At 42.7% G+C, this 14,236-nt stretch overlaps 1 protein-coding gene across 6 annotated transcripts in view; it reads left to right on the top strand.

The window, feature by feature from the left end:
* The window catches only part of SH3KBP1 (SH3 domain containing kinase binding protein 1), a 337,779-nt gene that overhangs the window by 217,059 nt on the left and 106,484 nt on the right, over nt 1-14,236 (top strand). The window lies entirely within an intron of this gene.

The following is a 14,236-nucleotide window of genomic DNA, read 5'->3' as shown; positions in this document are numbered from 1 at the left end:
AGATGTGCTTTGCCTAAAACTCATCAGGCATCCCAAAGAGAATTTATAGCCTTAAGAGAACTCTTTTTCCTCCAGACACTTGCTACGAAACTAAAGTTAGAATAAATGAATGAATGAATGAATGAATGAATATAAATGGCAGCCAAGCACAGACTGAACTGAATTTTTGCTCCAACAGACCAGAAGTTATTCTACAAAAAGGTTCCTCTTAAAAGTGCACTTATTCAATCTGTCCACACCCCAAACTTGAATCCCATTTTAGATTTTTTTTTTAATTTTTATTTATTTATTTATTTATTTATTTATTTATTTATTATTTATTTATTTATTTATTTATTTATGTCTGTGTTGGGTCTTCGTTGCTGTCGCGGGCTTTCTCTTAGTTGCGGCGAGCGAGGGCCACTCCTCGTTGCGGTGCACAGGCTTCTCACTGCGGTGGCTTCTCTTGTTGCGGAGCACGGGCTCTAGGTGCGTGGGCTTCAGTAGTTCTGGCATGTGGGCTCAGTAGTTGTGGCGAGCGGGCTTACTTGCTCCGCGGCATGTGGGATCTTCCCGGACCTGGGCTCAAACCCGTGTCCCCTGCATTGGCAGGCAATTCTTAACAACTGTGCCACCAGGGAAGCCTTTGAATCTCATTTTTTAAAAAGTCAGGCTTGATTTTTGAAAGGCAGCAAAATCAAAGTATGTTCACATTAAGTGGACCTCAAAATTTGGGGGGCCTGGTTCTCATCACACTTGGTTTTTCTCCCATTTGAGAAACTGTAATAATTCCTTTGGTTTGTGTTTAAAAGACTTTTTGCTTGTGAAGAACTAGAGAACTGGTAGAAAACTGAGAACAGTTAAGCTGTGGACCCTGCACAGATAGGTCACACCCCTTAAACCAGTACTTCTTCAAATACTGGGAAATGAGGACTCACGTAAAAATAGTTACAAAGTAAATTCAACTTCACATGTATGAATCGGAATTCATGGGTTTAATTAGAAGAGCAGGAAATATATTTTTTGACTTTGAAAACATTTGATAAAATGACTTAATACTTTATTTGGAACAACATTAATTGAAAATGACTTTATATCATCCACTTAATCACTGAAGATATGAACTGATGAATAACTGTAAGTAAAGTGTGATGATAAATGACTGGGGATGCTCTATATATATGGGTGGTATCTTGTGAGTTACCATCATGACTCATTTTACATCTGATGTTCTTAACATCCTTACTAATGACTTGGAAAAGGAAATATAATGACACGCTAATGGAAGCTGCATGTGATTTCTAGTTAGGAGGTGTTGCAAATCAAGTCAGACCTGAAGAAAGGCATTAATAATGTGAAGAGGTGGGCCATCCTTTCCACCTATGTTAGTGTGTGCTATTTTCTTAAAACTTTGATTGTAAAAGTAATCACTGGTTTGTAGAAACACTGGAAAGTTGAAAAATATAAAAGAAAGTAAAAAGCACTATAATTGAATCACCCCGGGGCCTACACTGTCGACATTTTTTCATATTTACTTTCACTCCTTTTGCCATACATTTTTAACCGGTTGAGATCATACCACACGCATAATTTTTTTCGCACACATAATTGTGTATTTTTTTCCACTCAGCATTATATATAATTTCCCATGTCATTACAAACTCTCAGTAGACATTTCTTTAGAAGGCTGTGGAATGTTCCGTTTTGAGGCTCTAGATACCTAGAGGATCTGGGAGATCTGGAATCTGGTGGTTGCATTGACTCCTGTCAACACTACGTTTAAATTTCCAATATTATAGCCAAGAACACGGCACTTTCTTGAAAACGTAAAGATAAAAATAACGTGGGAAAGCTGTTTTGCCTTGTGGGCTGTGTAGCAGTAGGCATTCCTCAAGGTTTGTTGAATTTAATGTACTACCTATAGGATCCAAACAGAATTCCAGTTGTCCCTTCCTTGCTGGTATTGAAAGAAGCCTTTAAGAGCAGCCTTTGGCAGGAAGTCTTGGCCCCTTCCAGGTAGAGGCCTGTGAATCCAGCTTTTCACGTCTAAGTGTCCGTCAGTAATTTCCACTAGTGGCTTTAGAAATCTGTATCACGTGAGTTTATGGTCTCATTTGGCCCCAATTCCTGAACTGCCTGGGAGGAGTATCTGTTTGGCCTAGCAATTTAGGATTTCTTCATCCATTATTGAATGGATGCCAAGCTTTGTAAAAGATGGCGTGGGGTGATTTTCTGTGGTGGTGCGTTTGCTCCTGAGTATCAAAATGCTCAGTAAAAGGCTTTCTGTTCTCTGACAACAGGCCGTTTTCCCCAGACACACGCCTTGTTGTTTTTCCATCGTTAACAGTAGATAACAGCTTGGACGTGGCCAGAAGCAGTCGGCATGGGCTCGTACTTGAGGGGCTTCTGGAACAGTCTTCCGGCCACTCACTGTTGGGCACCACCTTAACCGAAGCTTTATTGACTTGAAAGCTCTGTGGGTTGTCGGCTCTGGGCCTTGTCGTTTCTCCTCTTTTCTTTGTTTTTTTCTGCCTTGCCTCCTGAGCAGCGACTATATGGCAATGGCTGTTGCTTTTCTTCCTTGATCTTTTTTCAGAATTATCACTTTCCTCTGAGCCCGTCTCTGCTGTGCGACTGTCTTGTAAAAGTTGCTTCATGCTCTCCAGTCCCCAAGCAAAGGAGTGACAGTTAACCTGCTGTTTTTAAAAGATGTTGTAATTGAAACAGTCATTCTTTGTAACTAGATTCATAAAGAGGCATTATGATGATTGTTTTTATTTGGTAAAATTCAGTAACAGTAGTAATGGTTAAGCACTTTATATACATTTTTTCCATTTAATCTTCTTAGCAAAATCTATGAGGTACCTATTATCTCCATTTCAGGCAAGGAAACTGAGGTCTAGAGAGGTTAAGTAACTTGCCCAGGATCACATAGCTGGTAAGTCTGATCTTAGAGGGGAATTCCTACTCAATACTAATTCCCTCTTACCACCAAATGCTGTCGTGAAAGAGGAAACAGGTTGATTTGTTCCATTGTTATATCACTCGTGCCTAGAAAATGCATTGCACACAGTACTTTCCCCATAAATCTAAATGTTTTGGTTGAATGTTGAATTTATTGTTGACTGCAGTAAATTATGAATATTTAGTACCTCTAGTGTGCAAGGCACATCAAAGAATACAGATTACCAAGACACTGCCCTTGCCCTCCTGCAGCGTTTAAAGTCCCCGTCAGTGAAACAGACACATACATAAGTAGCCATAATCACAAGGCAGAGGGTGGTGAGTGCTGTTCTCGAGATTCAAAGCAAGTTCAGTAGGAGCAGGGGGAGGTGAGAGAGAATTCCAACAGTTGGCATCTAGGATATTTTTATGGAAGGCACACAATTTGGGTTCACCCCTCATTGTTAAATGTCTTAGTAACTAGTCACTGAAGTGCTCTGAGTTCAATTTGATCTCTTTTTGAGAATCTCCATTCTTGGAGCACCTTGCGGTCATCTTTCTAGGTATTCCGCTGGACGTCTAGAAGATGTAAGTAATGTGTACCTGACCTCTGAGTGTACTTTGGAAGTCCCTGTTTTGCATAAGTACGTGATGTGAACTTGTTCTTTCTAGTAAGAATAAAATATAAAGATAATATCATTGAGTCTTTAACCTTTGATGCTGTTTTCTCTTCCGTTCTTCTATAAAATTGGGGAGTCCGGATGATTCAAAAAAGGAATAAGTGTTATTCTTTGGGAGTCTGTGGAACAGTTGATGAAAGTAAAGAATGAGTCATACAGGATTAAAGCCAGAGCTATTTAGCATTAGCCAGATTTAGAGATTGTCTTTATGGGGTCAGTAGGTTATCTTTCCTAGAAGTGTAAGGAGTGCTTCCCGTAAGACTGAGGTGAGTTTCTGGACAAAGATGGGTTTGTTCTCTAATTCACCTCATTACATGCTGTATGCACCCCCTGATTATTTTGTGGTTGAATATTGAATAGCAGGATATCAGAGCCTCGTGAGCAATTTTTTGCCATTTTAGTCAATATTCCTACATAAAGAGAGGCTTGTAGGGAAAGAGGAGTATACCCTAAGCCTTTTTAAAAATTGTGGTAAGATATACATAACATAAAATTTACCATTTTAACCATTGTTCAGTGTACAATTCAGTGACATTAAATACGCTCACGTTGTTACGCAACCATCACCACCATCTGTCTCTAGAACTCCTCTCATCTTGTAAAACTGAAACTCTGTACCCAACAACTTCCCATTCCTCCTGCCCCAGCCCCTGACAGTCACTATTCTACTTTGTGTCTCTGTGATTTCTACTACTCTGGGTGTCTCATATGGGAGGAATCATAAAGTATTGCCCTTTTGTGACTGGCTTATTTCACTTAGTGTAATGTCCTCAGGGTTCATCCATGCTTATATACCATGTGTCCGAATTTCCTTCTTTTTTAAGGCTGGATAATATTCCATTGTATGCCCTAGCCTTTTAAGTAGCAATTTTACTTGAAAACCAAGCAACAAAGCATTGCTCCAAGTTTTACCTCTTTTCTGATTGAAACTGTTTCATTTCCTTTCCTTACTCTGAATGAGAGAAAAGCTTCTCTGGAAATTTCTTTTGGGGAAAAGAAATTTCCCATTTTTGTCTCTAGCTTAAGACATTTTTGGAGACATATTTGACTAAACTGTTTACTTGAAATTTGTCAGATTAGAAAGATGCTTTTCCGTATGTGTCCAGAGCTTCTTATGTGCCTCTGTTTTAAAAATTGTTTTTGTTTTCAAATGGTAGATTGATGGGTGTTTTAACAGTAAGCTAACTGTTCAAAACTATCACAGGCCTACTACTTTTTTACTAATGTCACCACACCAGCATCAGGGACCTGAGAAACACATCCACTGTGATTCTTCTCATTAGGATAGATTTTCCATGATGCTTCCCTGAGCCTATTTAGCTCTTTTGCCTCTCTGGTCAGGGTCTGAACTTAATGTTCTTTGTACACCATTGGCACTTAGTAGTACCTCTGTAGAATACATATATGTTGACTCAAGAACATAACAGAGTTTGGGTATTTTTCCATCTATATTCACACCAATTCACAGTCACTGATTTATCCCTGTCGTGATTGTGGAATATGGGCAGGTTGGCAGTCTACGTGTTTCTCCAGCCTCTCTTCCGCATCCTTAGTTTCACTGCCTCAGTTGGATCATTGCATCAACCTCCTAGTTAATTATCTCCTTGACTTTCACATGCCCTTTCCTTCCTTCTTTATTCCTCCCAATGCCACCAGATCATTGGTCTTAAAGTCACAAATGTGATCATGCCACACCTCTGCTAACTACCAGTTGCCTTTAAGATAAAGCACAAACGGTAACATTGGCTTCCATTTACCTTGCTGGCCTCCTGGCCCAAGCAGCTCTTCCTCCCTTCACCCCACCTACAGGATCCCCCCTTCCATTGGCCCCGTTCTGTGCTGCGAAGCCCCTATTCCCTGCTTACATTCTCACCTTTGCTCCTGCTTTTCTTTAGCTCGAATACTCTCTCTACCATTTTCTACCTGGCAAATTCCTACTAATCCTTCAGAATTTAACCCAAGCTGCATCATTGCTGTGAGGCTTATTTCCCCATGTAGACTTGTTAATGGCTCCTCTTTTCTTTTCTATGCACACTTTTATTGTAGTGTTTATCCCTTGGACTGTGATGCCTTGTTGGTTAATCTGTCTCCACTGCTAAATTTTGAACTCATTTGAGATCCAGGACTCTGCCCATCTCATCTTTGTATATGCAGCTTCCAGCATAGATCATGGCTCATAGTAGTTCTAAAAAAGAATGCTGAATAAATGAATGAGTGAGTGAGTGAGTGAAAGAAAGGAAGGAAGGAAGGGAAGGGAAGAAGGAAGGGAGGGAGGGAGGGACGGAGGAAGAGTGATTGAGGCAAGGCTTCACTTTAAATGCAGAAAGGAAAACTGAATAAACGAGGCTTTGCCCTCAAGTATCTCATACACAGAAAAATGTCATGATCAAATGTGGGCTGCATGTCAGTAGAAAACACTTAGCTAGCTGGACTTTAGTTGCACCTTAAAGGTGAGATGGGATTCAAATATACTGGAGGAGAAGGTGCCATCCCAGGTAAGGGGAATAGCCTGGACTGTGTTGGGATTGAGTAAGTCAAAATATTGTAGAGCTGGAAAGGATCTTTGTATGTTAATTGAATTCATACAACTATTTTATTAGAAGGTTAGGACTTGGTCCGTGTATATACAGCCAGTTTCATGTTAAAGCACTGGATGAACAGAACTCAAACTGGCCCCATGATATTCCCTGCTCCCATACCATCCTTCTCTCTTCCTTACCCACACTCTTCTTAAATTCTCCAAATGCATCTAAAAGGAAGGCATTATTAATCAAAAGATAAAACTAATCCTCTGGTAGAAGAAAGGCTTGAGATTTCCTTTTATCTGTCGTAACAGCAGAAAATAGTCTTTTGAAAGCGTACTGGCGAACTGTGTTTTGCCGAAGTAGTATATGAAATGGAAATTTACTCTGGCTTGTTTATCCTCTGTGAATAAGATGATCCGACAACAAAATAGCATGCAGGCTCCTCTCTTGGGAACAGTTGGGGGGAAAATAGAAACAGCGTTTTCATATACTGTCAGACGTTTGGAGAGCTGCCTTCTATGATTTTAATGTTGTCTGAATGTACACCCTCCACCTCATTGAGCATTTAAGTAGGTTTTGACTCCTCCTTCAGCACTGCATTTCCCCGGCACAAGTGGAAGCCCCTACTACACCTTCAAAAAGTTACTTTGCTTTGACAAAGAGAAAATCCTATTCATCCTGTGAATGCATGCGTCGGATGGTTCTTTCCAGCTTTTTAGGGCATGGTCTCCTGAGGTATTCAAAAAGCAAACAAATGAACCAAATGATCAGATCCTGGCAGAAGTTAAAGTGCATGGTCAATTCTAGAAATTGGCTCAAATTCTTAGGTACATCTTTCTACTGAGGCACACGTGTCTCAGAGAGAGAGTGTGCATATGTGTTTAATATACAAATATAAAACAGACTTCATATATACATGTTCAGTAAAATGATAGATACTGAAGTATCTATTGGACAGAGAGAAAGAGTAAACCCTAGAAGATCTAATGGAAGCATCTAAGATGGAAGTAGGTGTCTTATAGTCAAAGTTGGCTATTCATCTTAAGAGCACAAGAGAAAGATGCCAGCCATTGAGAGATCTGCCAAGTTGCAGCAATCGGAAGTAAACCCTCGAATGTCTTCAGGGCTTTGGGAATTACATGAATAGCCATTGAGAAGCAGTATATATTCTGAGTGTTTTGAAGTAGATATGGTAAGGGGTGATGGTGGAGGGTGATTAAAAGTTGAGTCTACAGGAGAGCTAATGAAGTGGCTTGAATTGGAGAATAGGATCCTCGTCTAGAAAACTGTGGAAATAGTTCCTGTGTTAGTAACAAAGCCCATAGGCTGGGGTCAAAGAGGAAGGGGTGAAGCTGAAAGCAGGGACTGGGTGGTGGGTTTGATATGGGAAGGTGCAGTAAGAGAGTAGTCAAGGGTGGGTTCCACGTTGTGAGTCTAGGAGCCAGAGAGGACGAGCCAAGAGAATTTAGGAAGCAGAAGTGGTGACCTTCACCTACCTCTTCTGTGGACTGCTCGTTCTCGTGATGTGTCGATAGGTATCATAAGTAGGATTTCTGTGTGGATAAGTTTAGAAAACACTGAAAAATGTTAAGGATAAAATTAATCTGTAACTGCAGGACTTCTCAGAGCCTTTAATATGCTATTATGCAAGGATTAGACCAAGCATCCTGTGTTTCCCAAATTTACCAGATTGTGGCATTAGGTGTTTTGGTATTTAGTTGGTTGGTTGGCGGAACATCTTGGGAGTGTGTGTGTGTGTGTGTGTGTGTGTGTGTGTGTGTGTGTGTGTGTATGTACACACATACCTGGATGATAATGACCCCTCCAAGCGAGGGTCCTTTGATCATAATAGGAACTTGAGAAAATCTGAGGGAGCAGGCTACGAAGAGTATTTGGACATCATAGGCAGACAAAGGTCCACCAGAAACATGGCTGAGACTGGATTCTTCTTTATGGCAACCAATAATTAATCGGAGGTTGGGGTCATGTGCATGAGAACAGGGGAGTAAGGCAGGGGCCAGAGAGGTCTAGGAAGACATCCTGGACAATGTGCTGTCACCAGAGATCAGGCTGGAAGAGCTGATACATGACAGTGACGAACAGTGGGGCTCCAAGAGGAGTCTGGTTTGTCAAGGAGGACAGCTCCCTTCATTTACCTGTTGTGATGTGGTAGGACGCTCATGGTAGGGCAAAGGGTGAGGGGATGGTGCCCCCAAATTCCTGGCTCCACTCAACAAACACTTCCTAACCCTTCACTTTGTGGAGATAAGAGAATAATTAACATCTAGGTCCTACCCTCAAGGAGTGCACTGTTTCGGAAGAGAAAGGAGGAGAAAAGCCATTAAACTTCTAAGTGGAATACAGCTAACAAATACTTCTAAAGCAGCTGTGAACCTGACAAGGTCTTTAACTCTGGTTGGGCAAGGAGGTTTAATGTAACTTGAATTATCACTAACATTTCAAGACAACCAGGGAAATAAACATTATGTGAATAACTGTAAGTCTTAAGCCCAACTGCATAATCGGAAGACAACTTTTTACATTTTATCTTTTCTTATAGCCAAGTTGAAAGGAGACTTACTTATATGAAGCATACCCCTTTGGAGACGTCAGAATTAACACAGTGGTATGTGAGGTATTGCAGAGGTAACCTCTGTCCGTAGAATGGAGCTACAAATATATTTTTTCTTTCACTGGACCATGCATTTGATTTTTAGAATTTGGAGTTGTATTTTACTCTGGCATATCTTCTGTCGATAGCAAGTCGTTTAAGCTGGGCCAACCAAAGGCGGGTGAATTGACAATTGCTAATGTAAATTTCCCAGCGAGTAGAAAAGCCTTCCATTAGAAGTACGCAGGCACTCCATTGTATGGACACTCTTTTGTACTAGTTCTCTTCTGGCTCAGACAGGAGCTGCCTACATAAGGGGCTTCTGCCCTGCTCCTACCGCTCCCTGCTGAGCACCAAGCAGACTTTTCATAATACCATCAGTCATAGATGTTCATGAAAGGAGCATGTAAGAATAAATATAAAAAGTTGGCAGTGACTTTTAATAGCAGTTTGTATAGCTCTCTGATTTGTGGTGGAAAAGGAAAGCTGAAAGGTTGTGGATATGGTCATATACAGATACTGTTTTGTTTCTCTTCTCATCGCTCTCTCCCGTAGCCTGTATCTCTCTGCTTCCTGTATATTGACCGGGATTTGGGATAACCATGCTGAATGGTTGGGCACCCCTCAAAACACCACTGTGGAGAACCCAGCAAATTGCTGTTTCAGTGTGTGCAGCGATGTTCAGCGTCCTCTTGCCTTTCCATCTGCTTCGCTGTCTCACATCGAATGGGTATTTAACAAATCTGTACTGAACAGAAAGGGAAGATACTGTCAGATACTAATGTAGTCAAAGTCGTGCCTTCGAAGAGCCATCCTTTATCTTGTATTTTACCAGCTTTTTGAAAAGTCATGTCTTGTGTTTGGCTTTGTGTAAGCACTTGAGTAAGGTCTCCGTATAGCTTCTCAGAAGATCACCCTCTTCTAGAATAGGTGTCAGAAAGCCTGGTCTACCAACAGGGGGGCTTCACCAACTGCTAGGTTGCAAGGAGCTCTCTCGCTCCTCCCCCACCCAGCGAACCTGGTTGCCTTTGTGCTTTCAGAGTTTTCTGTAGTATTATTTGAGAAGAGACTTTCGGAGATAGGACGTAAACTTTCTTCTCCTTAACATTGTCCTGTAACTGGAAACTTTTTTACACTCAAAGGAGCTTGCATCTGAATTAGAATAAAGTCAGAGGCGTGATTTTGCACTTGGTTTGAGCAGGATCCTGGTCTCACACTCCAGCAGTTGTGAAGAGAAACAGATATATTAGTCATTAGGGAATTGGATTCCACTGGAGTCCAATCCAGTGATTGTCTTTCCTACAAGCATTAGTTTCTTCATTTTGACACAGAAAAGAAAAAAAATTACTAGCTCTACTAACTGAAATCATATGTGGGTTATCTGTCCTGGGGCTGTGTTATCAGATCTTACAGAGCTAGGAGTATATATGATGCCCCTACTGTACACAAAACCCCCCAAAACTTTACTTAGTACTTTTGTCAAGAGAGCTAACAGCAGGGGGACTTCTGGTATTACATATTCAAAGGGAAGAATTTTTTGAATTATTAATTTTTAAAAATCAGGTTTTAAATGGAGATTAGGGTGTGACAGGAGAGACAAAAGTTGACACCAACTTGGTGATTACTGTGTGTTGAAGTGGGTTGATAGTAATAGTCTGTAGAGCTTTCAGCTCCATAGATTTCATACATACATTTCATACATTTCAGCTCCATATGTACATCCACTCCCAGATCAAGCAGCAGCCTCTGAGTTGGGGGGCAGTCAGAGCAGAGTATCGCGGGTGTGGGTCCTAGGAAGTCTTTAGCCACGGCATGGAGTAGAAGAGGACATGTTGGGCTGAGCTATGGAGCAGAGCCCAAGAGTCCCTCCATCGAAGGCATGCGGTAAAAATGGGCCTGTTTGCAGATCTCTTAGGAGGTGAAGGAGCTGCGTCTTGAGCAGCGTCAACACAACCCCTAAGTGTGTGGCCCGTGCTTGTCCTGGATAACACCTTCTTTGTGACACCCAGGAAGGCAGGAACTCTGAGCTCTGCCAAGGAAGCCGCAAGTGGAGATCCCGAATGCTCTTCCATAGCCTCTGCAAGCTTAGCGTCCTTCTTTACTGCCTGCAAGGTGGATGAGAGATGCATGGATGTGATTCCCCAGTGTGTCCGTCCACGTAGGCCTGCACTGCGGCTGCCCTTCAGCTGTGTAGGACCTATGTGTGTACGGGAACTTGGCATTGCTCTCGTGATGCATGCCCTTTAAAAGCTGGGGTTTCTCTTCACATTTAGCCCAATGGACCAAACATGTTTTCAGAGGTAGGGGAAGCTGGAAGCCTGGTGAGAACGCAGTAATTCACGACCTTTGTCTTTGTTCTTATATTTAGAGGAAGGGCAAGGGATAGAGCTTCTCAAATGGGGTGTTTGGCAAGGGGTGGGGTGTTTGGGGTGGGTGCAGTGAGGAAGGAGCACCGTAGGCTATTAGTGGGCAGGAGCTAGTGTTGCCAGCTGCCCTGTAGTGTGTGAGAGTCTTCTCCAACGAAGAAATGTCCCACCCCAAATGCCAGTAAAGGGAAGCACCACAGAGGAGCAGCAGGGCTTGGCTGTCCCTGAAGGTCGACACAGTCATGGGGATCTGCCCACTTGGCCTTCACGGCAGTCTGAGCCCAGAGAGGCTAGGTACAGTCTTCCATTTTTGGTTCAAAGCGGTCTTACCGTCCATTCATCCATCTGTCCATCCATCCATCCATCCATTCATCCTTTCATCCTTTCAGTACTCCTTCAGTGAAGGGTCTCAATGGCCACCTATGCTCCCCCTCCTTCTCCCTCAGTGATATTGTCACATTGTCTGCTCTACTAAGCCTCATTGCCTCTCTGAACCGACTTATTCAGTAGCAATGACAAGTTCTTATGCCAGTGAGAATAGAGAAGGGGGAAGGCATTTAGTGGAAGGAGGTAGAGGAGAGAGGAAGAAGAGTGAAAAAGATGTTTTATAATTTGTCTAGGTATGAGAATAGGCGCCCGAGTTGTTAATCCCAGAAAAGGGATTTGGTTAATGCTAACGGAATCCCTCCTACATCTAGGTTGGTGGTTCTCAAACTTGAACGTGCACCAGGATCCCCTGGAGGGTGTGTTCAGACAGAAGCTGCTGGGCACCATCCCCAGAGTTTCCGATTGAGAACGGCTGGGGCAGGGCCTGGGAATTTGACTTCCTAACAAAGTTCCCAGGTGAGGCTAGTGCCGCAGGTCTGGGAACCATACTTCTCTAGGTCTGGGTCCTAGAGAAGAGAGAGACACCTGAACAGCTCTCATCTCTGGGACGCCTGGAAGACCAGGCTGAGAAGGGAGGAACTGGCCTTACTCTAGACCTTCCTCAAGGCCCATGAGGAAGAAGAAGGGAGTTAAGGTCTAGCATCCCCAGAAGATGAGTGCAATATCAGCTTCACTGCCCCCCCCCCCCGATGCTGGGATCCACGCAGAGACCAGTGTGCTATATTTTCTGAAATAGCAAGAAAAAAAACAATAGAGTAAGCTTTGCTTTCTTATGTCTTTCTGCTCAGAAGTAAGTATATTTAGCTGGTGGCCTTTCTTGATGTCTGTTAGCTTGGACGCACTGGTAAACCAGGACATCAGAGATGGAGGGCAACACTTCCTTTTGTTACCAAGTAAGGGGGTGTCGTAACAATACACAACCTGTGAAAGTTTCTCTAAAGGAAGGCATCTGGCTTAAGGCCCAAACCGTTGGATGTCTGATTTTTTTTCAGGAACGGCAGCAAAGTCAGGATTGGACGTAGTGCTTACCGCTGTGTTTTCCTGATTTCCTCTCCCTACTGTCAGCAATAAGTAAAGGATTAATCGTTTTTGTTTTCTTCTTCCTAATGTGTTAACAGCAGCGATGCTTTATTCTGGTCCACAAAAGGGAAAAACAAAGAGAGTGATGGAGATGCTGTTGGAAGTGCGAGCAGGGATGCGAATGACACTATGAGTGCATCTGTTTTTACTGTCAATTCCTGATTTTTCAAGATGATTCTAAGAACAGTTTTTCATCAAATGTGACCTTATGGCCAAATAACAACAAGCTTTTTTCCTCCTTGATGTTTCCTCGGAATCACACAGTGTTATTAGCTTGAGTACTTAGTGGCGGTTGAGGAGCGGCATAATATTTTGGGTTTCATTTTGTATCCAATATAGAAAGCCCTGCAGCACTAAATAAAAACGTCACCGTGTAAAATGTAAAGGCTTTCTGTCACAAATGTTTTTAAAAATTCACTAAGGGCTGAGGATTAGATTTATCTTACCCTCTTTGTGTGATTTATTCATATTTAATGTTAGTTTCAACATTTGAAGCATGAAGAACTTTTTCAAATTAAAAACTGTGGTGAATCAGTCGTATTTGAAGAAAAATTCCACCGTGCCAGTATGTCAATTATGCAGTTCATTCCCCTTCATGTGTTCAAGGAGCAGATATGTTTGGTTTTCCCAGTGGCCGAAATTCTCACTGGGGAAACTCCTCATTGTTGGGGAGATTCACGCAGCTGCCTGGTTCTGAGAGCTGTTTCCCTGGTATCAGTCGACGTTTTCCTCGGGCGTTAATCACCATCACACAAACGTGATGGCCAAGGACAGGAGTGGGGACAGACCTCACCTTTGGAACCATCATTTTGCTGCTCGTCTCGTTTTTCATTTTTGTTGCTTTGAGCCGCTGAGTTGCCTGTGTTTGGGGGAATATCTTTAGTTAGGGACAATATCCAGTCTTTTCTGTGGATGGTTCATAAATAATGGATGATAATAGAATTAGTTATGAATGAAAGGAAGAAAATGAACTCAAAACAGACTCTTTTTTTTAAAATTTATTTATTTATTAATTTATTTTTGGCTGTGTTGGGTCTACGTTTCTGTGCGAGGGCTTTCTCTAATTGCGGCAAGCGGGGGCCACTCTTCATCGTGGTGCGCGGGCCTCTCACTATCACGGCCTCTCCTGTTGCAGAGCACAGGCTCCAGACGCGCAGGCTCAGTAGTTGTGGCTCACGGGCCTAGTTGCTCCGCGGCATGTGGGATCTTCCCAGACCAGGGCTCGAACCCGTGTCCCCTGCATTAGCAGGCATATTCTCAACCACTGCACCACCAGGGAAGCCCTCTTTTTTTTTTTTAACTACTAAATAGATGCCTCGGGTCTGCAGCATTGGCCTTTTTCAAAGCCCTGGAGGGTTAAAAGGCTGGTGGGAAGGAAGGGAGCTGCCGGCCCTGCTTGTTCCACCTTTGGAGCAAGTTGGCTTTTGGATGGCTAGAAGGAGACACGACAAGGCGCAGTTGCCCTGGACACTCTGACTTCTGCCTGTCCTTCCACCTGCCCATCATCTGTCTGTCCTTCTGGCCCTCTATCCTTCCATCCCTTCCTTCTTTGTCTTTTTGTACCTTCCCTCTTCCTACCGTTCCTTCCAAGCTGCAGACACTTTGAACACCTCCTCTGGGCCATAGATTGAGTCAGCTTCTCATAAAGTGAGTGGAAATGTCCCT

This window comes from Balaenoptera ricei, chromosome X (genome assembly GCF_028023285.1).
Source record: "Balaenoptera ricei isolate mBalRic1 chromosome X, mBalRic1.hap2, whole genome shotgun sequence".
NCBI lineage: Eukaryota > Metazoa > Chordata > Mammalia > Artiodactyla > Balaenopteridae > Balaenoptera > Balaenoptera ricei.
The sequence above is the reverse complement of the archived record's forward strand: the minus strand, read 5'-3'. Positions and strand labels throughout refer to the sequence as shown.